Source organism: Canis lupus, chromosome 19, assembly GCF_048164855.1.
Source record: "Canis lupus baileyi chromosome 19, mCanLup2.hap1, whole genome shotgun sequence".
Lineage (NCBI taxonomy): Eukaryota > Metazoa > Chordata > Mammalia > Carnivora > Canidae > Canis > Canis lupus.
The window spans coordinates 32,040,780-32,065,617 of NC_132856.1; the positions used below are offsets into that span (position 1 = coordinate 32,040,780).

The 24,838-nt window shown below is 38.5% G+C and overlaps 1 protein-coding gene across 17 annotated transcripts in view; it reads left to right on the forward strand.

Annotated features, from left to right (window-relative positions):
* FHIT (fragile histidine triad diadenosine triphosphatase) overlaps positions 1–24,838 on the forward strand; it is a 1,386,045-nt gene that overhangs the window by 717,753 nt on the left and 643,454 nt on the right. The window lies entirely within an intron of this gene.

Here is a 24,838-nt window from a genome sequence, read left to right on the forward strand (position 1 = left end):
GTGAGGCATGGAGGCTTTGCTGTTTCTTGCTCCCATTTCATATTTGGCAAATTAGAAAAGGCAGTGAATAGGGGAAGTTCACATTATGGCTTAGACAAGATGAGGACCTGAGTTAATGATGATAGAGAGGGGACTGTTCATAGCATTTGCTAAAATGAGTGCTGCTCTATAGTTATTAAATCATTTAACCCTCACAACAGTTTGATGAAGTAGGCACCATTAACTCCACTGTGCACATGAGGAAATGGCATGGAGTAAAATGTACTAACTTGTCCAAGACAACCTGGCTAGTAAGTGGTAGATGTGAGATTTGTGGTTCAGCCGCCTGACTCTGGATCTAAAGGACTGTGTTCCACTGTTGTTGGGTGAGAAGTGACTGTGAAGACCATGCAGGTCATTTGGGACTCATACTTTCCATTGGGGCTAAAGGAGACAAAATTAATTTCCTTCTAAGACTTTGTAGTTGTGCCTGGGTGGCTCACTTGGTTAAATGCCTGACTCTTGATTTCAGCTCAGGTTAAGATCTCAAAGTCTTGAGATCAAGCCCAGAGTTGGGCTCCACAGTCAGCATGGAGTCCACTTCTCTTTCTCTTTCTCTCTCTCTTAGCCCCTTCCCCCACTTGAGTGCCCTCTCTTGTCCCCCCTTAAATAAATAAGTGAAAAAAAAAGAAAGGCCTTGTAGTTGTATATTTTCAGAGCCTTTCTTGTGTGTATTCCAATCTAAAAATGTACAGATATGGATTTCAGCTGTTAAGTTTTACAGAATTTAGGTGACCACATACTGTATGTTTGGCAGCTTACTCTTTTGAACTTGGTCTATCACCAGACCACTTTCTCTGTCAGTAGGTATAGATCTTCTTCAGTATTTTTATCCCATCATGTGCAATTGTTGATGGGAGTTACTTCTTGTTCAATATATTGCTGGACTAGGCAAATGAAAGTAAAGAAGGGATTAATTTCTGCCTCCAACTCTACCACTTTCCAGAAAAGGAGGGTTAATTAGCTGACTTTTAATTAACTCTAGGAAGAATTTTATTGAGGCTCAATACCATTTAAGAGAAGTAAGAAATATACCCTGATGACTGCAAAGTCTGTGAGATAAGTATATGTGTGTATGTATTTAATACTGAATATATTTCAATATAACATTACATATAATGCATATTATATAATTTTATAACCTAATATGCTAATAGTTTAATATATATTTGAAACAAAAAGTCTTCTCTTGAAGCCTTCTTGGTTTCTGATTTTTGCAGTTTTGCTTTATTTGAGGTGAGGTAGAGGAGGGTTTGGGAGCATTCTGTTACCAGAAAGCTCTTTCGCCTTTCAGCTAAGATCACAAAATGTAGTGATTAATTTAATGCACACAGGTTAGCAGCCTTTTATAATATTAATTGCAACAAGAGGCCCATTTGTGCCCCATAAAATACAAAGCTTGCCTGCTTTATTTATTGAACAAATGTATATCTTAGGCACTCACTATCGTTTGTGGGAGATGCTGGTGTATTTGAAGCACAGAGTGACTCACATGGGAGTATATAAAATACTCTGTAGATCTTGGTGATGTTTGAGACCTTGTGGAAGGAGACTAACATGAAAATGAAGTCAACTTCACAGACCTCTGGGACCCATTAGAGCCTGAGATGCTCTTAACACCTAATTAGCCAGGGCTGTTAATCACGTTTAACAGGTGTTGAGAAATGAACTGAGACAAGATATCTGCTGTGACCACTTTCGTCTCTGCTTTGGTTAGGTGAGCTAGTGCCATCGGAGCCCACCCCCACCCCATGCACACACCCTGAAATATGGCAGGTTACTCCATCTTAGCCAAGGGCTACTTCTGTCTCTGGGGTCAGAAAGTGTCAGACCAAAAGCAACCCACCCTCTCCTTTTACACATGTCCTCACTGCTTCAATAGTGCAAGAGTGCAAACCTCTGTGCTGAGTCTTCTTTCAGCTCTTTTCAAGAATCCAGTCTCCTGGAACAAAATGGAAACAATACAGAAAAAAACATATCCTTTTACACCACTAACCTTCATCCTGGTCGCTCCTTCCTTCTCCTCCCCATGCAACCTTTGAAAGAAAAGCAATTATTTGCATGCCAGGAAAAATGTTCAATAGAAAACAAAGCATTGCTAAATTGGAGTTTTTTGCTTTTGTTTTTAGTTAATGGACTCATACTGTGGAGCTGCAACTTTTTCAGTGAATAGTTTTTATATTCTTTAGAATTATTTTATTTTTTTAACTAGCAGTATGTTTCAGACTACAGATATACCAGAATTCACTTAGCCCTTTCCCTGTGGATGAACTGATGGTTGTTTCTGGGTTTTCACAGCTAGACCGGCCACTCAGCGAAAGCCAGCCCTCTGCTGTTTATGTGTGGCCCACAAGCTAATAATTGTTTTCACAGTTTTAAATGGTGGGGCGAAAAGATCAAAAGATGGATATTATTTCTTGACATGGGAAAATTATATGAAATTCAAATATCAGTGCCATTTAATAAAATTTTATTGGAACAAGCAGTGCTCATTCATTTATGGATCATCTGTGGTGGCTTTTTTACTTACAAGGGCTAATTTGAATTGTTTCCACAGAGACTGGAAGGCTTGCAAAGCCTAAAATATTTACTATTTGTCCTTTTACAGAAAATGTTTTTACTTCTGTTCTAAGGTCAATAAGAAGAATGGGAGTTTCTATATCACGGTGTTAAAAAAATTAATAACGGCATTAAAAACTTTAATAAACTGCCAAATGCTCCTTTAAGTTGTATGCATTTGTGGTGTGTAGAAGAGTAGACTTCCCTACATTGTTGCCATTTTTAAAATAAGATTATCAAAGTTGCCTCTTACCTGCTCTTATAGGGGGATAATGGCATCTTGCTCTTCTGGTTGGTTTTGCTTTTTTCTACTTCTAGTATGGTTGGTATCATCTTTGATATATCTTGGTCTTTTGTGGGTTTTCTCTGTTTTTGTAACTGTATCACATGCCTTTTAGAGGTAATAATTTCATAAACAGGAAGTAAGAATACCTACCATTTACCGAACTTCTCTGGGCTAGGTATTGTGCTGAGTGCGTCACAGGTGCTATTTTATATGAGCACTACAGCTAACCCGAGGTATTGGTATTGTCTCATTCTGTAGATGAAAAAAGTGAGGCACAGAGAGGTTAATCACTTACCAATGGTCATATAGCTCCTCTATGATAGGGATAGTTTTTTTTTTTTTTTTAAGTGTTTAGTATCTGCTTCTGGGACCCATGTAGGATAAATATGTTAAGCATACTATTATTAGAAAAAACTTTTGGTTAGGGACTTTGCTTTTCATCTGTGCCCTTGCTTGTCCAGCACCTCTGAATACTTTCGGGTAGCCAAGGATCTTTCAAAATCTCGAGACATAGTTAAACCTTGCTTCTCTTTAATTTGGAAGTCTGTATCATCTAATACTTTAGGAGAACCCGTGATTGCCGGAAATCACTTAATGATTGTTGTGGCTTCACGGAGGCTGGCAATCATGAGCTCAGTGTAGTCAAAGAAGATCTATTATTTGAGGCAAAACCTTCAGTTTACATCCTGGCTCTCTGACTTACTTGCTACATGACTTTTGCCAAGTTATTTTGCCTTGCTAGCCCCTCCCCCCTTTTTCCCCCCACTGCTTGCTTAAATGTGAATAACAGTATTATTCAAGATTAGAGGAGGGGCTTTTTAGGCATACCCAGCACAGTACTTGGCATATGGAGTCCTTCAATAATATTTGCATCTCTATCAAATGCATAAGGCATTATTTTAAGGTATTTTTGCCTTTTACAGGGAACCAGGCCTTCCCTACTTTTCTCAAACTGTAGTCCTTGGTCTACCAACAGCAGAATCCCAGAGGATGTCTACCAAATGCAGATTCTTGGGCTTCATGTCATCTGATTCAGTCAGAAGCTCTGAGGGTTATTCTTGGAAATCTCTACTTTCAACAAGTTCCCAGATCATTTTTGGACAAAATTAGAGGCAACCACCAAACCTTCAAAATTCTCTTGGCTTTTTTTTTTTTTTTTTTTTTTTTTAAGATTTATTTATTCATGAGAGACAGAGAGAGAGACAAAGACTTAGGCAGAGGGAAAAACAGGCTCCTTACAGGTACCCCGATGTGGGACTCGATTCCGGATCCTGGGATCATGCCCTGAGCCAAAGGCAGATAGATGCTCAACTGCTGAGCCACTCAGGCATCCTTTCTCTTGGTTTTCTTTTATTACAATACTAAAAAAAAAAAAAAAAAGTCTTTTTTTTTTTTTTTTTGGAAGTCAGTAAAATAATTCAAGCCATGTAAGGTCAGGTATCTCTTCTTTACATATAATTTGGATTCCTTTTATGGTAATTGTAAGCTCATATCCTCCCTTTTAACAGAAATGCTGCCTTTGCCAAAATCATTACAATGTCACATGTTAAAAGGCAGCTGTCACCCTTTGGACTCTTTTATCTTCTCTATTAAATATGCCGCGATAACATTGAGTTCTTTGGATGATAGACGCTATGTTAATATAGGAATGCCTTGTAAAATACGTTGTTTGATTTGAAGTTGGTTCTTTGCATTCCTTGATGGGATTTCTTACAGGTTCTTAGTTTAGAAGAGGGTAGTAGAGGTTCTTCCTTCAGGAAGACAAACAATCCTGACTATTTAGACTGAGTCCGTGTCCCAGACAAGTTGTGAATTTGACAGTATCACCATTCATTTGTGAGGACACCCATAGCTTCCTGGTTTCATCGTCCAATCTCAGTTCACGTAACTCACTTTCACGTGCCATGCTTTAGATGAGTTCTCAAAGTATGTGTCCCAGTCTAGAGGCATCAGAATCACTACATCTAGGAGCTCATTAAAAATGGAGTCTCTGCATGACAGTAGAGCTGTTGAATCAGAAAATTGGAGGTGAGACACAGCAATCTGTTTTAACAAGCCTTCCGTGTGATTCTGACGCATGCTCAAATTTGAGAACTAGCTGGATTCTAGAGTTCCAACTCATAGGCCTTTTCTGACCACCTGAACTAAGTATCTCCCTCCCTGACCCCTCACCTGTGTTGCTCATCTTTTTCACTGCACCCACTCTGTTTCCTTCACACTCTATCACCATTTATAGTTACATATTTATTTCTGGTTTCTTAACTAGATCATAAGCTTTATAATTGCTAAAACCATACCTATTTTATTCACTAGTATACCCCCCAGCATGTAGCACAATGCCTGGCATGTGGTTGATACTAAATAAATAAGCAAATGGATGAGTGAATGATCAGTTAATATGAAGTGACTGAGGTTCTGTTTCTTCTGATCTGCTTTTATTGTGGCTTGCTTGCTTTTTTGTTATTGATATAGACAACCACACACAATCAGTTTCATAATTTGTACAGTTTACAAGAAACACACACAGCTCCCTATAGTCAACTTGCTCTGCAGCTTTCAAATCGAGTGGCATTATCTTTACCGTTATAGATATTTCAGTTTCAGGACAGAGACCGTGTTCAATTCGCTTAGGATGCACTCAGTAAGGAAATAACATGTAGTGCATCAGGTTCTGGCAGTTAGGAATGGAGTTGGCATGATATGTCTTGACCAAGACCTTTGCCTTTGTTGACCTACTAACTCCAGTGTTCTGAGCTATACCCATTGCTATAGTTAAACCCAGGGAAGCCTTTCTTTTCCTCCGTGTTTCTCCCCCTTTCCTTCCTGCTCCCCAGACCCACATCTCACCTCTCTCCAATGTCTGAGTCACTTGAACAGTTTCTAGATTAATTAATTCTTTGATGGCCGTCCCTTCTATTTAGCAGGTATCTCCCCTCTGGTTCATGCTTCAGATATTCTCTTAAGAGCTGGTGGAAATTATTTGCCACATGGAGGTAAAAGAACTTACTGTCTCCTAAAATTGGACTCTTTTACCTTTCATTGCCATCAGCAGCAACAACGTATGTTTGAGAGGTTAAATAGGGATTTGAATCTCTGCTCAGTCCCTTCTTCGGTGAGTGGGACTCAAGCCAGTTTCTTTCCTTCCTGGGGCCAGAGTTTGCCCATCTGTAAAATGGAGATAATGACTACCTTGTGGCATGGCTGTGAGGATGGAGGAGATTTTCAGAAGAACTTGTTTCTCCTTGGTCCTCAGTGTATTTGTCACTTACAGTTGTCACTTACAGTTGACAAATAACGGGTCCAATTTCCCGGGATCCTGAGAGAGGAAGAGCACTGCAGAGGGAGAGATATTTGTAACAGAGACCACATTAAAAAAATCAAATTTAAATCCTGGCGGAAAGAAGGGAGGTAAAGACTGAATCTCTTAGGGAAGTAAATGTGAAACTGGTCTGTCTTTGTCCTCATGCACTGTTGAGTAAAGTACCTGCTAATGGATTATGAAGAGTGCAAGCTGATACGTGTCCTTTCCCACAACCCCTCAGGATTCTTCTTAAATAAATGATAATAGACTTACTTCATTTTATTTGGATAAGCATTACAGGCTAAAATCCTGGAAGTGAAGATAACACAGTTGAAACAGGTTTCCCTCCAAATAATAAATATAAAGATCTTTTTGTGAAGCGTTTAAAACATGTGTTCCAACGTAACTGTCCTAAGGAGTCATCCTGTAGCTTTCCAGAGGGAAAAGTCAGATTCATACCTCTGTGGAAATCACTTCCACTGGAGATTTTCAGCATGGTCAAGTGGGTCCAGCTCAAATATATTAATGCTGGGACATTTAGATCTTTGCTATTTTACCCCAAATTATACAACATATGAGGTTTGGTGAGAGCCTTTTCTTTTTTGTTATAACCATCTGACACATTTTTTCCTGACCTGATCTAAAGCATGATTTTAAGTTCTTACCTTGCCAATCACAAAATAGACCAGCCTCCTCCCTGTCATTTGCATTATGTGGCAAATAAACAACATTCAGCTGGAAGGACATAATCCTGAAAGTTCAGCCAATGCATCGCCATTAGGTCCAGGAATACAATATACATAGTAATTAGCAGTGGCTGTATGAACCCTACAGCATTTGGCAGTTGCTCAGTTTTTGTAAATGGCTGTGTTCCTGGGAGTCTGTACTCCCCTAGTATTGTAGTAGGATTATTGTCCTTCTGGACACATTAAGTGGATTATTTTGTTAGTCAGAGGAGGGGAAGCCATGAAAAATAATGTGCCATTTTTTCCCCTGTAGCAGATGCTGGTTTCTCTGATAATTTCCAAGTTGAAATAAGAAATAAGAATAGCTTTCCTTTTTAACAGGAGGCAAAATGTCTTATTGAATAGACTGGGGGAAACCAATTCATCAGATTTAAGAACTAGTTTCAGACTTTCCTGGTTTGTAACGAATATTGGCATCAGTATCTTGTAATTTAGAATAGTTTGGAACTCAGATCCTTATACACTGGTGCAGTTAGAAATCCATTATGTTTATATAAGTGACATAACATTTTAGGTACATGTATGAGAAGTTAGTTCTTCCCCAGCTTCTCTTAAATGTTACTCCCTCTCCACACCTTTGGCACACCATCGATGTTTTCCTGCTTGCCTCTGGATCTAGGATCAGAGGTTGACAGTTTGCTAAAACAAAACTTTATCTTTTTTACTCTAGGAAAAAAAAAGATCTTGGATTACAGTGTATGTATTTGGAAAGAGTTACTAAATAAGCAGGATGCTTATGAGAAATTAGCATATATATTTTTTTGTTTTTCCTTTTTGACCCCTTTACCATCACCCAACACTCATAAACCACTGGCAGCCACTAATTTATTCCCTGTATCGTTTTCTATGAGCTTGTTTTTGTTTTTACATATCACATGTGAGAGAGATGATGGAGTATTTGTCTTTGTCTGACTTCTTTTACTTAGCACAAGGCCCTTAAGCTTCATTTAGGTTGTCGCAGATGGTAGGATTCCTCATTTTTTATAGCTGAATAATATTCCAGTGTGTGTGTGTGTGTGTGTATCACATCTTCCTTATTCATTCATCCATCATGGACACTTAGATTGTTGCCATATTCTAGCTATTGTCAATATTGTTGCAATGAACATGGGAAGTGCATGTATTATTTCAAGTGAGTGTTTTTGTTTTCTTTCCTAAATACATGGAAATGAAATTGCTGGATCATATAGTAGTTCTATTTTAATTTTTTTGAGAAAACTGTATATTGTTTTCTGAAGTAGCTGTACCACATAACATTCTCAGCAGTGCACAAGGGTTTCCATTTATCCACATCCTTGCCAGTACTTATTTTTATTTTTGATAACAGCTGCTTTAAAAAATGTGAAGGGCAATCTCATTGTGTTTTGACATACATTTCCTGATGATTAATAATGTTGAGCAGTTTTTCATGTACCTGTGAGCCCATCTGTATGTCTTCTTTGGAAAAATGTCTATTTAGATCTTTGCTTTTTGAGTTGAAAGAGTTCTTTATGTATTTTGTATATTAGTCCCTAATCAGATATATGATTTGTAAATATTTTATCCCATTCAGTAGATTGCCTTTTCATTTTGATGATGGTTTCCTTCCTTCCTCCCGTGCATTCTCGTGACTTCTCATGCCTTCCCGTGCCTTCCCATGCCTTCCCATGCCTTCCCTTGCCCATTCGTCCGTCCTTGCTTGCTTGCTTGCTTCCTTCCTTCCTTCCTTCCTTCCTTCCTTCCTTCCTCCCCCCCTTCCCTTGCCTCCCCTCCCCTTCTCTTTCCCCTTTTCTTTGCTGTTCAGAAGCTTTTTAGTTTCATGTAGTCCCATTTGTTTTATATCCTGCAACTTTATGGAATTTGTTCTAAAAGTTTTTTTTTTTTAGAGTTTTCTCTATATATTGTCATCTAAAAAAAAAACCAACAGTTTAACTTTTCCTTTCCAATTTGGATGGCTTTCTTTTTTTTTTTTTTTTCTTGATTAATTGCTCTGGCTAGGACTTCCACTACTATGTTGAATAAAAGTAGCGAGAGTGGGTATCCTTGTCTTGTTCCTGATCTCAGAGGAAAAGCTTTTAGCTTTTCATCATTGGGTATGATGTTAGTTGTGTGCTTGTAATACATGGCCTTCATTATGTTTAGGCATATTTCTCCCATACCTGCTTTGTTGAGAATTTTTATCATAAGTGGATGTTGAATCTTGTCAAAATATTTTTCTGCATCTATTGAGACAATCGTAAGATTTTTATCCTTTATTTTCTTAATGTGGGATACCATGTTGACTGATTTGTGGATATTGAACCATCCTTGCATCCATAGAATAAATCATACTCATCATGGTATATAATCGTTTTAATGTATTGTTGAGTTCATTTATGTAAGCCTCTTAAATAACATTTGAAAAAATTAATCTTAGGATCTTGAATCTTATGTCCTACTCATTAGTTTTCCAGGAAAATTACATAACTCATTAACTTGCTTGAGTTTTTAAAACAAAATGAAGGATATATTTTTTATCTTACATATGGAAATTCAATTCTGTCTTCTTATACAATTTTGTGAAAAGTTCCCTGTATGCATTTTAGGTAGTTATCCATAAGGTGTTATATGCTTTTGTCAGTTGTTTTTAAGTAAAACAAAATGATTTGAATTCTTTATGAATTGATCTTTTGCTCGTTAACATATTTTGAATAATTTCTTACAGTACTTATATCCAAAGTAATACCTTGTGAGAATCTTTTGATAATTGCTTGGTGAGAATAAAATTAACCTGTGTCAGTATTGTAACTTAAAAAAAGTCCAGTGTGATCACGTGTTTTGTCTTCCTTTCTCCTCTTTAGATGTAGACTTTCCCTTAAATATTTTGTTGAACTCCAGAGAGGCTTACAATTATTCAAAATTATCTACTATTTTGTACTTTGTGGGTAACCATTTATTCCTGTTTTCTTTTGGTGGTGAATAACCTCATCTAAATTGGGCAGAATTGCCAAGACCTACTTGTCTTCCTTATAGATGCAGCAGGTGGGCAGCCATATCAAAACTTCACATCACCGATCCTTTTAAATTTTACCTAAGCATTCAGTTAAACAATCACAGATTCTTAGTATTCTGGATTATCCTATATTTGCCTCTGTTCCTTTAACTTTACACTTATTGTCAGGATGTTTATATATTGCAATGGCATTTTTATTCTTAAGGTGTTGTTTTTGCTAATTTTCCCATTATTTAAAGTTGAATGCTTTTATTATTAAAGTTGAAAGCTTTTTAAACTCTGTTTATATGGGATGCATATCCATTTGAAAGTAAAAATTTCTCAGACTTCAAAAATACATCCAACAGAAAACCTACAGTAGTTGAATGTTACATAGGAATATTTAGGATTGTTAATTGAATTGCATTATTGTGAAAAAGGGAGGTTTTGCATTCTTCTGATGATAATCTGTTCCTTTCTTATTTATTTTAATTGCCAAATAAGTTGTTATTCCAAGGAAGGATAACTTTAGATATTTTACTAACAGAAAGTGTTCTGTTTTTTTGTGTAGCTTGAGTAAATTCCAACTAGACCTTTGAGGTTTTAGTGGTTATTACAAGATTAAATAACAAAACTCCGTGAAAAAAGAAATAAAACCAACATTCTAATAAATGTAGCTTCTCATAAACATCTATAGTCCAAGGTTATAAATTGACTGCTTTTGTTTATTAAAGCAAGTCTTTTAATTTGTACAGAAGTCATTGCCACCTTTGTAGACTGATGTGGAAATACTCAACTTCTTAAAAACTTGAAAATTATAAATTTGTCTTAAATTTGACTTATCTTTAGACTCCTTTCTCTCTAAGCAAAGGGTTATGATTAGTCTAGGACTTAAATTTGCAATAGCCTTCAAGTCAATAATATCTTTACCTAGAAGTTTTTCACTAACTGCTCTGAAATTAATGGCCAATATTTTTAATTATAATTTTAATCAAAGCAGACTAAAAAAAATAAAACTTGGGGCTTATGATTTAATTTTACAATATAGACTATCATGTTTAATCTTAATAAGAATCCAATGAGGGGATCCCTGGATGGCTCAGTGGTTTAGTGCCTGCCTTCGGCTTAGGGCGATCCTGGAGTCCCAGGATCAAGTCCCGTGTCAGGCTCCCTGCGTGGAGCCTGCTTCTCCCTCTGCCTGTGTCTCTGCCTCTCTCTTTTTCTCTGTGCCTCTCATGAATAAATAAATAAAATCTTAAAAAAAAAAAATCCAATGAAGTAGGGATTACTCTGTTTTGCAAAAGAGGAAATTGAGGCTCAGGAACATACTAAAGAATTGGCAGAAGTCACTTAATTCATAAATAAGCAATGGTGCTGAGTTTTGAGCCTCGAGAATCTGACATCAGACCTGGAGACCATGGTCTTACCCTTGCACTGCTATGCTCCTTCTTATTATTGGCTAACAGATATGTATCCTTCAATCTACAGCAAATAACTTTTCTAATTACTCTCAGGAAAGTCGCTTGGGATCATAAAAAAAAATGTCTATTCCCAATAATAGGAACTGATCTTTCTTTTGAAGGCAGGTGTCAGGCTAGAACTGAATCAATACTGAGGTCTTATTTTTCCAATTTCTGTTAGATCCTTGGAACTACCACATTGATAAGTAGATGATACACTTGGTCCAAATTACTGACCTTCATTTTCTATTAATTATTCCTAGTCTCAACCCTCACCATCCCTTTTCTCTCCCTAACTGGTCTGTTTTTATCTCCCTCATTTCAGTCTTCCCATGATGTTTTGTTCACATTATTCTTGCTTCCTCCCTTTTCTGTTACCTATCTTTAAAGATTTGCAAATCTCATTCTTTTTGCTCACTTCTTTTGACTGTAGGTTCTTGCCACATTGTATTTTACATGCAGTAAACTTCTGGGATATCTATATTCTTTTCATTGTTATGGATGGAGGTTGAGGTTCTAGAGGACACCAGTAGGCAAATGTGCATTGAGAGTTATGGGAAGGGGCCCAGAATAGTGTTTTTTTTTTTTTTTTAGATTTTATTTATTTATTAATGAGAGAGAGAGAGAGAGAGAGAGAGAGAGAGAGGCAGAGACACAGGCAGAGGGAGAAGCAGGTTCCACACAGGAAGCCCGATGTGGGACTCCATCCCAGGTCTCCAGGATCATGCCCTGGGCTGAAGGCAGCACTAAACCACTGAGCCACTGGGCTGCCCGCCCCCCCCCCCCTTTTTTTTTAAAGAACAAAATATTCAGGTCTGGGTTTGGAAGCCCAATTTACCCTCAATTTTTAGCTCAAGTCTCAGTTGAAGGAATGTATTCAAACTTGACATTGTGTTTAGGACACTTGAACATTATAGGCTAGGATGGCGCCAGTGCAGCTTATTTGAAAGAAGTGTTTGCAGAATAAACATGCAGGTGTATGGACATATACAGGCACATATAAATTTTGTCTGTACTTTCAGAAGGATACTTAATAGGTGCTGTTGGAAGAATCTCAAAAGTTCTCTTAGATTCCTTCAGATTGAGCCATGTGCTATCATAGTTAGAGCCTTTGTTTAGTGTGTAGCCGATATATGAAAATTGAAATGTGACCTTCGCTGTTGACGACTTCCGTGGGGCCTAGTAGTGGTTGTATGATACTCTTCTTATGCATCAATAATTTGCCAAAGGGTGAAGAAATGTAGGCTATGTGTTTACTTATACATATATATCAATATTTAAATATGTAATGCTTGAATATTTTGTAAACTTGGATAGTTTTCTTAGAAGTTGCCTGAGTCATCCCTAATAAGTGTATGATGTATTTAAATTTCAAGAGATTCAAGAAGATATAATCACTTGCTTACATTTTCAGATAACCTGATTTATAGGAAACTTTGTGATAGTAGCTCTCATGGCTTCCTGAATATCTCTGATTATAAGGCTCCTCAGCCTTTCCCCCATCGGCTTATAAACTGAGGAACAAGGCATCTAAGAGATTAAACAGAGGAAGAAGGGAAATATATCCTGACTCTAGGTTCATATGTACCAGTAGAGTTTTGTAATGTCCTAAGTTATCCAGTATCTTTACCAGTAATGGTTAGTGTTGTCCTGGTTATGAGCAAACAGAAGTAGATTCTAGGTAGCGTAAGCAAAAAAGAAATTTATTGGCAGTCTCTTGAGTTCACTGTACAGATTATAGGAGATGGGAGAATGACACTTGGGAGTGACTGCTACCTAGCAGTCTTCTGAAGACTCCACCATTGGAAAAAAGATTTTCCAGGTTTTTTGTTTTTTTTTTTAAGTTTTTTGGTTACTGTAATTAAGATTTACATTTCAAAGAAAGACTGTCCAATTGGCTAAATTGGAAGATGTGTGCAGTCAGTTGCCAGGAGTAAAGAAAATGATTTTCATCAAAAAGCCATGGAATGGATGGGTGGCTGGAAACAACAAAAGTCTAATATATAATTTCCCATCTTCCTCTAGAATTTGACTTCACCACAAAATCTGACAACTTTCAAGTAAAAGCACATATTGAGATTGATCTTTACATGAAAATGATTAACTTGATCCACAAAACATACAGTAAAAACAAGCGATAAAGAAAGGAAGCTAATAAAGGAAATTGATTTATTTGAAGTGCCACGTGTCTCTTTCACTTTCCTGCATATAGCAGGACAGAATAAGGGGCAGTCTTGGCTCCAGTGATCTGCCCGACCAGCAATAATACATCTTAGGCACGCCTCGTTTGATTGTATTTTGTCTGAAGAGAAGAATAAAACAGCTTTGTCTTTTCGTGTGAGATTGCCTGGTTCTTCAGATCAGGAACTTTTTAGAGGAAAGCATTCTTAATGGAATAAGAGGAATTTAATTTACTGTTTTCAGCATTTTGTCCTATTAAACATTTTTATGTCTTCTACATGGGCCTGCGTACATGACCATTTAATAAACACTCCTACATCAACATTTATCATTTTACCAAGTGTGTTTTGAAGACTGGAGGATATGACATTATAATATCAACTTCTAAAAGATTTAACACAGTACGTGACACACTCATAATAAGTGCAGAATCGGTGTTGGTTTTTGTTAGGATGATAATTACTACAAATACCTGATGATAATTAGACATTTGCTACATGTCCGCTCCTACCACTTAACACTTATGAAGTTGATTTTTTATTACCTTGGTACTGATGAGGACATTGAAGCTGAGAGAGGCGAAGATAGTGATCTTAGTGTCAGACAACAAATACCATTCTTGCACAGTTTCAGAACCTCTGTACTATTGCCGTTTTTGAGGGGATCCGTTCTGTACACTGCACTATGTGTAGCACCATCCTTGGCCTTAACTTACTAAATGCTAGTAACGCCTTCTAGTTGTAATGGCCTAAAATATCTCCAAAAATTGCTCAAAGCTCTAGAGTTGGCTGGGGGAGGAGGGAGGAATGGGAGCAAAATCCTAAAATCACACCCACTAGAGAACTACTGGTATAGCTGATTTAAGGGGGAAAAAATGTACTACAGGGTCTCTGCTACTGCACCACTGAAAGCTAGATGTCCTCTGTCATCCTCCTTTAGAAACTGGACTTCTGTGGTGACTCTTGTTGCTTCCTGTTGTTTTCTGAGTCCATCACAGTGAGGCCTGAGTTCTGTGACTATATCCTCACTGAGTAGGAGTCTGGGAAAGTGAGTTCTTCTGTCTTGGTGACTGAGCACCCATACTCCTGGAAGCTCTGTAAATATTTAGGCTTTGGGTATGGGGTATGTAAAGCCTGGTCCTGGAATTTTAAAAACAACCAAACAAAAACAACGACAACAACAAAAAACCCTCTTACATTTAGCAGATGAAAGGGCTACCATGCATAGTTACAGGTCCCAGGAATTCAGGAGACAGATATGGTCATAGCTCTTGTAGAGCCTACAGTCTCAGAAATACAATGGCAGGGCAATACCAACCATGTGATGGAGAGAGGGACAAGGAGCTACTGTATATCCAGTGAAAGGAATGCCCACCTGGACTCAGGGAATAGGTCCAGAGGAAGTGACTTTCAACATTGTCCTAAAGAATGAATGATTTTCGGGGTGCCTGGGTAGCTCAGTCAGTGAAGCATTCTGATTCTTGATTTTGGCTCAGGTCATGATCCTGTGGTGATGAGATCGAGCCTCATGTTGGGCTCTGCACTGAGTGTGGAGTCTGCTTGAGATTCTCTCTCCTTCTCCCTTTGCCCCTCCCCTCCCCTCATCATGTGTATAATATCTCTCTCTCTCTCTTCTCTCTCTCTCTCTCTGTAAGTAAAAAAAAAAAAGCTCTTTCCCCAAGATGGGAAGAGGGTATTGGTGGTTATGCTATTCCAGATACAACTGTCAGTATAGACTCAGTGCCTTGAAATGATGGATTCTCATTTTGTGGGCTTCAGTTTAAAATGCATTTTCTTGTTTTGTTGAGTAATGAATAGTCTCCATAGTGTTAGGTTTAAGATGGAAGATTTTGCATTCTTTTCACAGTTTTGATGGTTTACTGTGTACAGAGAGTCTCTTTTGCTCTTGAGGCTGTCTTAGCTTCATTGCCACAGGATTTCATCGAGCTGTTGAGGGAGCTCTAAGTAACATAAACCTTCCTCTTTCAAAGGGAGGCTAACAACTTAAAAACATACAGGTGTTAAAACATAGTTTCCAAAAGAGCCTCTTCCTCTTTGATATAATTAGAAGAAATCTTAACTGAAGGGCACATTATTTCTTAATTGATATATTGATCAGGCTATTGGAAATCATTTTAATTCATTATGACTGATGGTATGTATATATGTTCTTTTCTCATGGTATGGATGTTCCAAACACATTTTTTAGTATAACTTTTCTTAAAGGATTCAATATCACCAAACAGATCTATCAACATGATGCTTTGTCCTTACCACTCAAGGGAGAGTTTGTGCTGCAGATAAACCCCTTGCTCCCCCTTTTTAGCACCATATTTGTTGTGCTAGTAAAAAAAACAAAACAAACAAACAAACAAAAACTTAGAAATGAGCACATGGTTGATCACAGTGACCTAGGCAAAGATTTACACATTTACTCCATTTGGATGTTACTGGATGGTTCTCAAGAAAGGTAGGTGGCTAAACCACCTTTTCCCATTTCTCTTTTCCCAAAAAACCCATGGGAAGAAATCCAAGCACCACCAGCGCCTGAGATAATTTTACCAGTCAGCACTTTTTTTTTTTTTTTTTGAAGTAAACTGTATGTCCAACATGGGGCTCAAACTCATGACCCCAAAATCAAGAGCCTCATGCTCTACTCAGGAAGCCAGCCAGGCACCCCCAACCAGCATTCTTATGGAACAGTTACTTTTTTTTTTTTAAATTAAGTAGGCTCCATACCCAATGTGGGGCTTGAACTCATGACCGTGAGATCAAAAGTCACATGCTCTACTGACTGAGCCAGTCTGGTGCCCCCTAGCCAGCATGAAGGTGCATGGAGACAAACCTAATTGCTTCTTTCTTTGCCTGACTCTGTCATTGCAATTCTGCTGCTCACACTGGTTGTTACTTTTTCTTTTTATCCCTGTGCTTTTATTTTCAGAGGAAATGAGTGCCACTTGAGAAACACTGGGACTGTTGACTCCCATTATCCTCTCTGTAGGCTACAATGTAGGCTTTGTATGCTAACGTGGAGAACCAGTCAAAACCTTTCTATGGTACTGGAGATCTCTCTACTGAATAAGAATTTTGTTCTGGGCATGAGCATTGCTGCAAAAAGGTGGTCCTTGAGAATAGATACTTGTTCTAAGTGTTGGACTAAGAGTGAGTGAAGTCTGCCAAAATAGTTGGCCCCCAAAACATTCTTTTCATTCAATAAACATTAATTGAGCATTACCTTGTGCTAGGTTCTGTGTCCATCCATGAAGATACCGAGACTGATACTCTCCACTCTCCAGGATCTAAAAAGCTGATCTGTTCCATTTTTGAACTACTTCTAGCCCTCACTGCTAATGCTCCTTTATTATGGGTAAAATATTGTATTTTCTAAGCCACCACCAGACTTCTCTGAAATTCAGATAATTTGAAAACAGGTGTCTGTGGAAAAACCTGGTGCATAATGTTGCAGTAATAGGTTTTTAAAAAATGAATAGAATTAATCACTGGTAAAAATAAAGATTATTTTTCTTTATCTCAGCCAACAGAGAAACTCAGCAGTTTTTAGAATTAGTGTCCTCTTTAAAGGACACTATCTGCCAGATCTGATTAGCTTTACAAAAGATAATAGCTATACCTAAAATTAATAACATTAAATATCATGACCAACAACGTTAGTAAAATCAAGTGGCAGCCACAGTGAAATCCAACCAGACTCCTGACACTGAAGTTTCCCTCATGGCTAACTCCTGCCACCCACATGCTCCTCGGAAAAACTTCTTCCCTGTTTTGCAACTGACTTCAGGTTATTCTTAGATTTAGACAGGGAAACAAAAGCTGAGTGACAAGATCAGATGCACTTTACCTCAGTTATGAATACAGTCTGATGTGGGTGTCTATGGTATTATCTTTTTTTCGTTTAGACCTTTCTTTAAGTAGAATGCAAGATAATAAAGATCAGGAGATGGGAGGAGTTGGGAGAAAGGGGAAAACAATGGCCCCTTAATAAGACTTTTAGTAATCAGGCAGGCACTTGTGTTTTGCGTTAGAGATGTGAAAAGTGACAGACTGACCATTTTGAAGGCTGCCATCATTACAGACTGGCGTGTTTTTAATTACACATGAAATGAAAGGCTTCAGAGAAGAAATGACCCAGAACACTCAACCATTTAAGTGTATGATTAAGGCAAGTAAGCCTTGTAAAGACCTAACTGTAAGATTGCCCTAGTGCAATTTTTTTCAGATTCATTTGAAATCTTCTCTTTTTTTTTTCTCTACCTCCTTTTGTTTTTTTCTGCTCATCTACTTCTGTGCCCATATTTGGAATGTTCATATCTGATCTATCAAGTGCCAGCAGGAAACAGATGGCACAATCTAGGGTTGAATGGAAGGGGAATTTAGTAAAGGGACTGTTTATATGGTATGAACAGGGTGGAGGGAAGTAAAAGTTTGGAGAAGCTCAAGGGAATAGCAGTGGAAGGAAGCCTGTATCACCTCTATGCCTGGATGGGCAAATAGTTAGGAGAGCCCCACAAGAGCTGATCCTATCCAAGAGGGCTCGATGGAGATTATAAGGAGCGTGATAAGAATTAGAGGGAGTAAGTACTCCATTTTCTCTCACTTCACAGCCACCACTCTTTTGCTCATGATTCTCATTGGCCAAACCTACCAGAAGTCAGAGGAGAAATGAGTCTGGCAGATACATAGAAAATAACTTGCTGGGACATAGGACAGGAAGCGCAGAGAAAAGATCTGAGGACAAATGGAGAATAAGCAGTACACATGCCATTCATTAATATAAAGCAATAGAAAGATCCCATGTATGTCAGCAGATTAACTTGCCTTTCACCTTGTAGTACAGAACCAAGGAATTCACCACAATTACACTGAGCTGCTCCTAAGGGCAAGGCAAAAACAACCATTGCAAATGCATAGAACATGTCATTTGTAATGGGTAGAGCCCTCAGATCCTGTACTATCAGGGTTTGTGCAACTGTTTTTTTTTTTTTTGTTGTTGTTGCTGTTGTTTTATGGACCAATCTGTTATTTATTAAGCCATCTCCTGCCATTAGCAAAGGGATGGTGTATACTGGTCATCAAAGTAAGGAAGGTGAGCTTAGGTCCCATATACTTTTCTGGTCTGTGTGCAGAATCAAGGTCCAAACCAGTCCTTTGGTCCCCACTGGGTGGTGGTCCACATTCTCTTTATTCATCTTCATAGCTGGTTGGAAGTGGATTCACGTGAGAGTTGTGGAATAGAGTATGATTAGCATCTCCCCAGGGAAAGAGCTTGGACCTGATACAGAGATGGGGGTAGGCGATGAACTCAGGTCTCTCGTGCTCTCCGTGATGCGACTTCAGGAAGCATATAAATGAGACACGGGCAGGGCATATAAATGAGTGAACTAGTCTGGGTGGTGGAAAATTGGGGGGCGGGGTCATGTCTGCTTAGAACTCTGTAACCCTCGCTCTCTCTGAAAGCATCAGTTGCTATGCAGTGCCTGGGAATTCAAGCCTGACATTTTCAGATTGTCTCATTTTTTACCAAAGAAGCCATGTATCTAGAAAAAAAGAAGTTTGATTTTTAAATGTTGACAGCTAATTCAGTTTCCATTTTAGAGATACGTAATTTAGACTAGCAAACACTTCTCATTGAGAGCTGATGGCCCTTAAGTTCTTTGGTCTTTCGAGCTCCTCTATGTAACTGTTCCAAAGGAAAGGACATAGTCCTACTCACTGCGGGAAGACTATCTTCCTCTCCCCAGTGCTTCCAAACATTTGAGAGGTGCTATGATCTTTTGCCATCTCTTGCTCTGACTTCCTGCTTGTGTGTGCATGCTGGAGGCTCAGCCTCTCACCTCTGAGGACCAGCTAACCTCTTCTGCTTACTCCTCTGATCTCCAGAGTACTACTAACCCTGAGTGATTGTAACAGACTTTGTCTGGCTGTGTGGACATCACAGAAGGTAATTCTATGACAAAGCAGGGATCCACTTCCAATGCAGTCTCTAGCACAAGGTTGGCCACCCTCCTAGGTAGAGCTTCTCCTCAGCCTCTTTCCTTCCTACCGCCAGGCTACTGTCAGAAGCTTCCATTCCAGTGTGGCTTCCATGTCCTCTCTTCTCCAGGTCCTCAAGTAGCACTGTCCCCTCCCATCCCCTGCCTTATATAGCACCTAGAGACAGCTCATGAATTCCTGTGCTGTGTATTCCAATCACTGATATGCTTTTTGTCACCACCTGTACTTCAGATTAGGCCCCTCGATAATCAAAAGACCCATAGAAAGAAGCGGTCTTATCTAAGGAACATTGATGGCTCCATCTGGAATGCTGCCGTCCTTCTAAAGACAATCCGTTCAGTCATTGCTGACTTACATAACATACCTTTTCTGTCCTCTTTCCATAAGAGAATTGCCTGCCTCAGACTCCTTCCTGAGGGTGGGAAGCAAGAGCATATGCTGAATTAGGAAACAAGGTTCACTTCAAAAGAAATCTCAAAGTGTGTAAAGTTTGGTAATAGGGGTCATTAGGGACAGCTGGCCAAGCTGAGACACACAAAAGCTTTTCTTTCAGAAGGCATGGAAATCTAAAAAGAAAAAAAAAATTATGTATAATAACTGATGATATAGGAGCACACAAAAGCTTTTCTTTTAGAAGACATGAAAATCTAAAACAATATTTATGTATCATAGCTGATGAGATAGGGACTGGTTTCAAGGCTAAGAGGTGATTATAATCACCCGCATAGTTATTGCAAATGGTGTCCTACTTTGTATTTTTGTTTATTATAGGCTGGAGAGAAGTAAATTATCACCTCATTGTCAGCCAATAATCATTTCCCAGGAAAAGGTAATTTATCCTCTGAAAGGGAATAGTCACCTGCTCACCTTTTTGATTGCTCCATTGTGTATGTGCCTGCTACGCTGCCTGTGATGAAATCTGTGATCCTGTCCTCCAGATCCCACATGAAACCAGCTCAGACTGGAGTGTGAGGCAGAGATAAATGACCCGATTGCAGTTAGCAGCCTGGCCTTCCCTTGGTGGTCATCCTGGGAGACCACAAACACTATAGGAAGCCAATATTCTCAATATCTGTCTTGTTGAGTTTAACTTTAGGGGAAATTAGTCTGCCTTCACAAAATATTGGAGGATACCACTTCCTCCATCCTGAGGGTTAAGTATGGGAGAATATGGTATACTCACTTTAGAACTGGGGGAAAATCCCATCGTGAAAAATAAATTAGAGAAATTGTACTCAAAAACTCTTAAATTACCCAGGTACTGCAATGAGAGGAAACATTTTCTGCAATTTGAATGAAATACCTTCTGTATTTGCAGAAGTACATAAGTTTAGTAATCATAGATTAATGGAAATGACAACAGGACACAGATGTGTATACATATACAAATGCTTTTATTATTCATATTATTATTTTATTTTTACAACCTTTTCTTATAACACAACTGGACTTTATTGCTTTTTCCAAAAACAGACTTTGTTTCCACTGCTGTGGTATATAAATAATGTTTTTATTTGATTTTAATGAAATCACATAGATTGATTCCATGTACCTTACTCCTCCCATGTAATTTGATTTATTGGATCACATAGTAGCCTTCAAATTTTTAACGTATCAAATATATAGTTTACTAAGTATCTCTCTAGATTTTAGACAAAAATGGTAAATATAAAGTTTGCAGTTATGTGTTATAAAATGCCCACATTACTCTAAAACAACAGGTTTATTACTCATGGGAGGGGGAAGTGTTAACACTTATGTGAATACTTATGTGAGTGACCCTGTTCCCCATATGGTTAAACAGACAAAAATCTGTATTTCTTTCTAACATTTCCAATTAACGTTAATTAATTGTCACACTTGATGTGCAGAGTCTGACTTGCCATTTGTAGATTGTAGCCTTGGTATTGACTTGCTCATTTGGTTAGTTTCTTTGCTGGCTGGACTTTGCTTCGAGTGAACACTTGCAATGTCATTATTATGAGTTTCCTTTCTCCTCCCTTCCTAGCAATATACCTCTTAGATTTAGGGGGGAGAGGTTACAGAAACTTTAACTTAAAATAAAGTTGGGTATTGTTTGCAGATTTCAATGAACAACACTTGCTGTTCCTCACTATTAAGGGAGTTAGAGCTCTAACTTCCTGCCAAATACATATAGTGAGGACTTTGAAAATATGTCTGCATGGCTCAGTGAAAATGTGCCATTCAGGTCTTTTGTTGCAGGAGCAAAATTGACTAAAGAACATAGTCACTGTCTCTCTGGACCCACCATGGTGTCATGCTGAGGGTACACTTCCTGTAGCCAATGAACAAAGGCAAGTGGGCTAGTAGTACAGACCTATACCTGTGAGGTGTGTGCTTCTTTCATTGAAAGATTGGCTCAAAGCCTCCTTCTGGACCTGGCCCAACTATTCATGGAATTGCCCTGGAGCCCAAGACTCTTCCCACCCAAAATTACCTTCTGCCCCGTCCTTGAGAGGAGTCAGACACATGTCACAGTCAGGCAGCTAGCTCTTTCTGCCTGCTACTCGTCCTTCCCTCTACACCCCATGCTCCCCCACAATACATCTCTTGCATGTCTAATCTTGACACAAGGTCTGCTGATTAGAGAACCTCAACTAACACAAATAGCTCTAAGCTCTGCTTCTAAATTAATTTAAAAGTTAGTTTTCCCTTCTGGGATCGAAGTTAATCTTGAACACTTTGACGGGAGAGAGAACTATCTTCATAGTCAGGAAATTTGTTTATCAATGTGGCTCATTTTCTTCGTCTTATACTGTAGTGACTATAACACATAGAGAAGAAGTTTCACTGTTGTTGAGGTGCATTTTCATATGTGATTTTTGTGGGGTAAAATCTCTTTCTCTCTCTAGAGAGAGAGAAACAAAATTTCCCCCTTCCCAAATTAAACCCAACATAAGAATAATAATGTTTTTTTGGATGACTGGGTGGCTCAGTGTTTGAGCATCTGCCTTCAGCTCAGATCATGATCCCAGAGTCCTGGGATCAAGTTCCAAATCAGGCTCCCTACGGGGAGTCTGCTTCTCCCTCTGCCTGTGTCTCTGCCTCTCTCTCGGAGTCTCTCATGAGTAAATAAATAAAATCTTAAAAAAAAGAATAATGTTTTAATCTTTCTTAGTGATTTTCCTTTTTATTCTGGGGGAAAAAGTAGAAGATCCTTTTGTTGATCTAGATCCTAAAATTTATTTTTTTCATTTTAAAAATAATTTGAGATGAAATTAATGAACCATTAACCATTTTGGAGTGAACAGTGCAGTTGCATTTAGTACATTCACTGTGTGCACCTCCAACTCCTGGTTTCAAAACATTTCCATCATCCCAAAGTAAACCCCTTACCTGTTAAGCACTTTCTGTCCTATGATCCCAGCCCTTACTAATGATTAATCTGCATTTCATCTCTATGAATTTATCCTATTCTAGTTATTTCATGTAAATGGACTTGCAGTATGTATACAAGTATATACTCATATAAATGTAACTTTTGTCTCTTTTCTTTCACTTAGCACTTATAATTTAATCTTTTGTTTGCTTCCTAATCAAAAATGTCCTTGGCAGTAATGATCATTTCACCCTGCTTAGGATTGAATTTTTTTTTTTTCTAGCACCATCTTCTTCAAAGCATACAAAGACTCTTCATTGTGTTTTTTTTTTTTTTTTTTTTTCGGTTTTTCCTTCTTGTCCCTCCCTCCCAAACTTTGCCAAACTTTTGTACTAAAGATGTAGTACTTTAACTGCTTCCTGCACATCAGATAGCACCTTTCTCTAGATCCTTGTATGAGAGTATCATAAACTATATATGCTGTCTGAACACCTAAATGCTTAACTTTCTCAGAGAATAAATAGATGTTTCAAATTCTAAGGGATTTACCCAGATAGCAAGAAGAAAGTCAAAGTGTAGGAAGCGGTAGACAGGCTTGGTTTTAAAGATTAAATTGGCATGGCCACTTGACAATTATGGACTGAACCTTAGGTCATCACTTGTGATTGTAGCTGATGTTGGGACCAATCACATGGGGAATAGTTCTGAATATTAAATGAAATGGGATACTGGCCTAGTTAGTATGGTACCTGCTGGGGAGTAAGCTCCTTGTTTTAGCTGTTCTGTGGGTTAGCTGTTGTGGGCTGTGGTGCCATGCTCTGGGGTGTGGTGGGATGTGATGTGGTTGTGGTGTGGTTGTGGTATAGTGTGGTTGCAGCAGTCCTGGAGTAGATGTTATTTACTACCACCAAATGTATATCTTTGAAGTCAGTGTCATTGTAAGTTCTGGCAGCCTCTCAAGCAAAAAAATAATAACTCCACCCAAGCTGGACAAAAGCACAACAGATAATTCCAAAATTCTCTTGTAAATGAATTTGAAATCAGAATTCTGGTTCTCATTTCTTTGGTGAAATGAAGCAATGAAATCCTCCTACTTGTTCTACTTTCTAACTGAAATGCATTTGATCTTGGGACCACTTGCTCTCACCAGATATTCAACTTATCAAACGTATTTATTTTAGTCTTTTAGCCCCCTCCTCAATCCCTCTTAATTTGTTTAAAAGATTTTAGTGTGTGTGTGTGTGTGTGTGTGTGTGTGTGTGTGTGTGAGAGAGAGAGAGAGAGAGAGAGAGAGTGAGAGAGCAAGGAAGCAGGTGCATGAACCATACCTGCACAAGTGGCTGGGGGCGGGGCAAAGGGAGAGGGAAAGAGAGAATCTCTCTCTCTCTCTCTCTCTCTCTCTCTCTCCTTCCCCAGGCAGGGCTCAATTTCACAACCCTGAGATCATGGCCTGAGCTGAAATCAAGAGTCAGATGCTTACCAACTGAACCTCCCAGGTGCCCCAATCCTTCTTAATTTTTAAATGCTTTTCTCTGTGTTCCGAGCCCAATTCAGCCTTGTGATGGCCCTCTGCCCAGCTCATAAACCCATTACCTTTCTCTTCTTTAGAGGCATGACTCATTCACTTCTGCCTTTTGGTATCTTTTATTTCTTTCTCTTTGCTTATAAAAACAAACAGATTTCTCTTTCTTTTTATGGGAAGGAATGCAGCAAAGGATTAAGAGTGAGGACTCTGGATTCTACTCTTAATCCATGCTATCTAAAGCTGGGTGCTTCTGAGCAAGGATTTTTACCTCTCTAAGCCTCACTGTCTTCATCTATCAAATAGGGAGGTAGTTATGCTGAGGACTTAAGGGGATAAACAGTATGTGGCACATAGTAGATGTTTTCTCATGATGATGCTCTTGATGATGTGGCTTATCTATGCTCCTAATTCCTTTACTTGGTAGAACTTAATTCAAACGT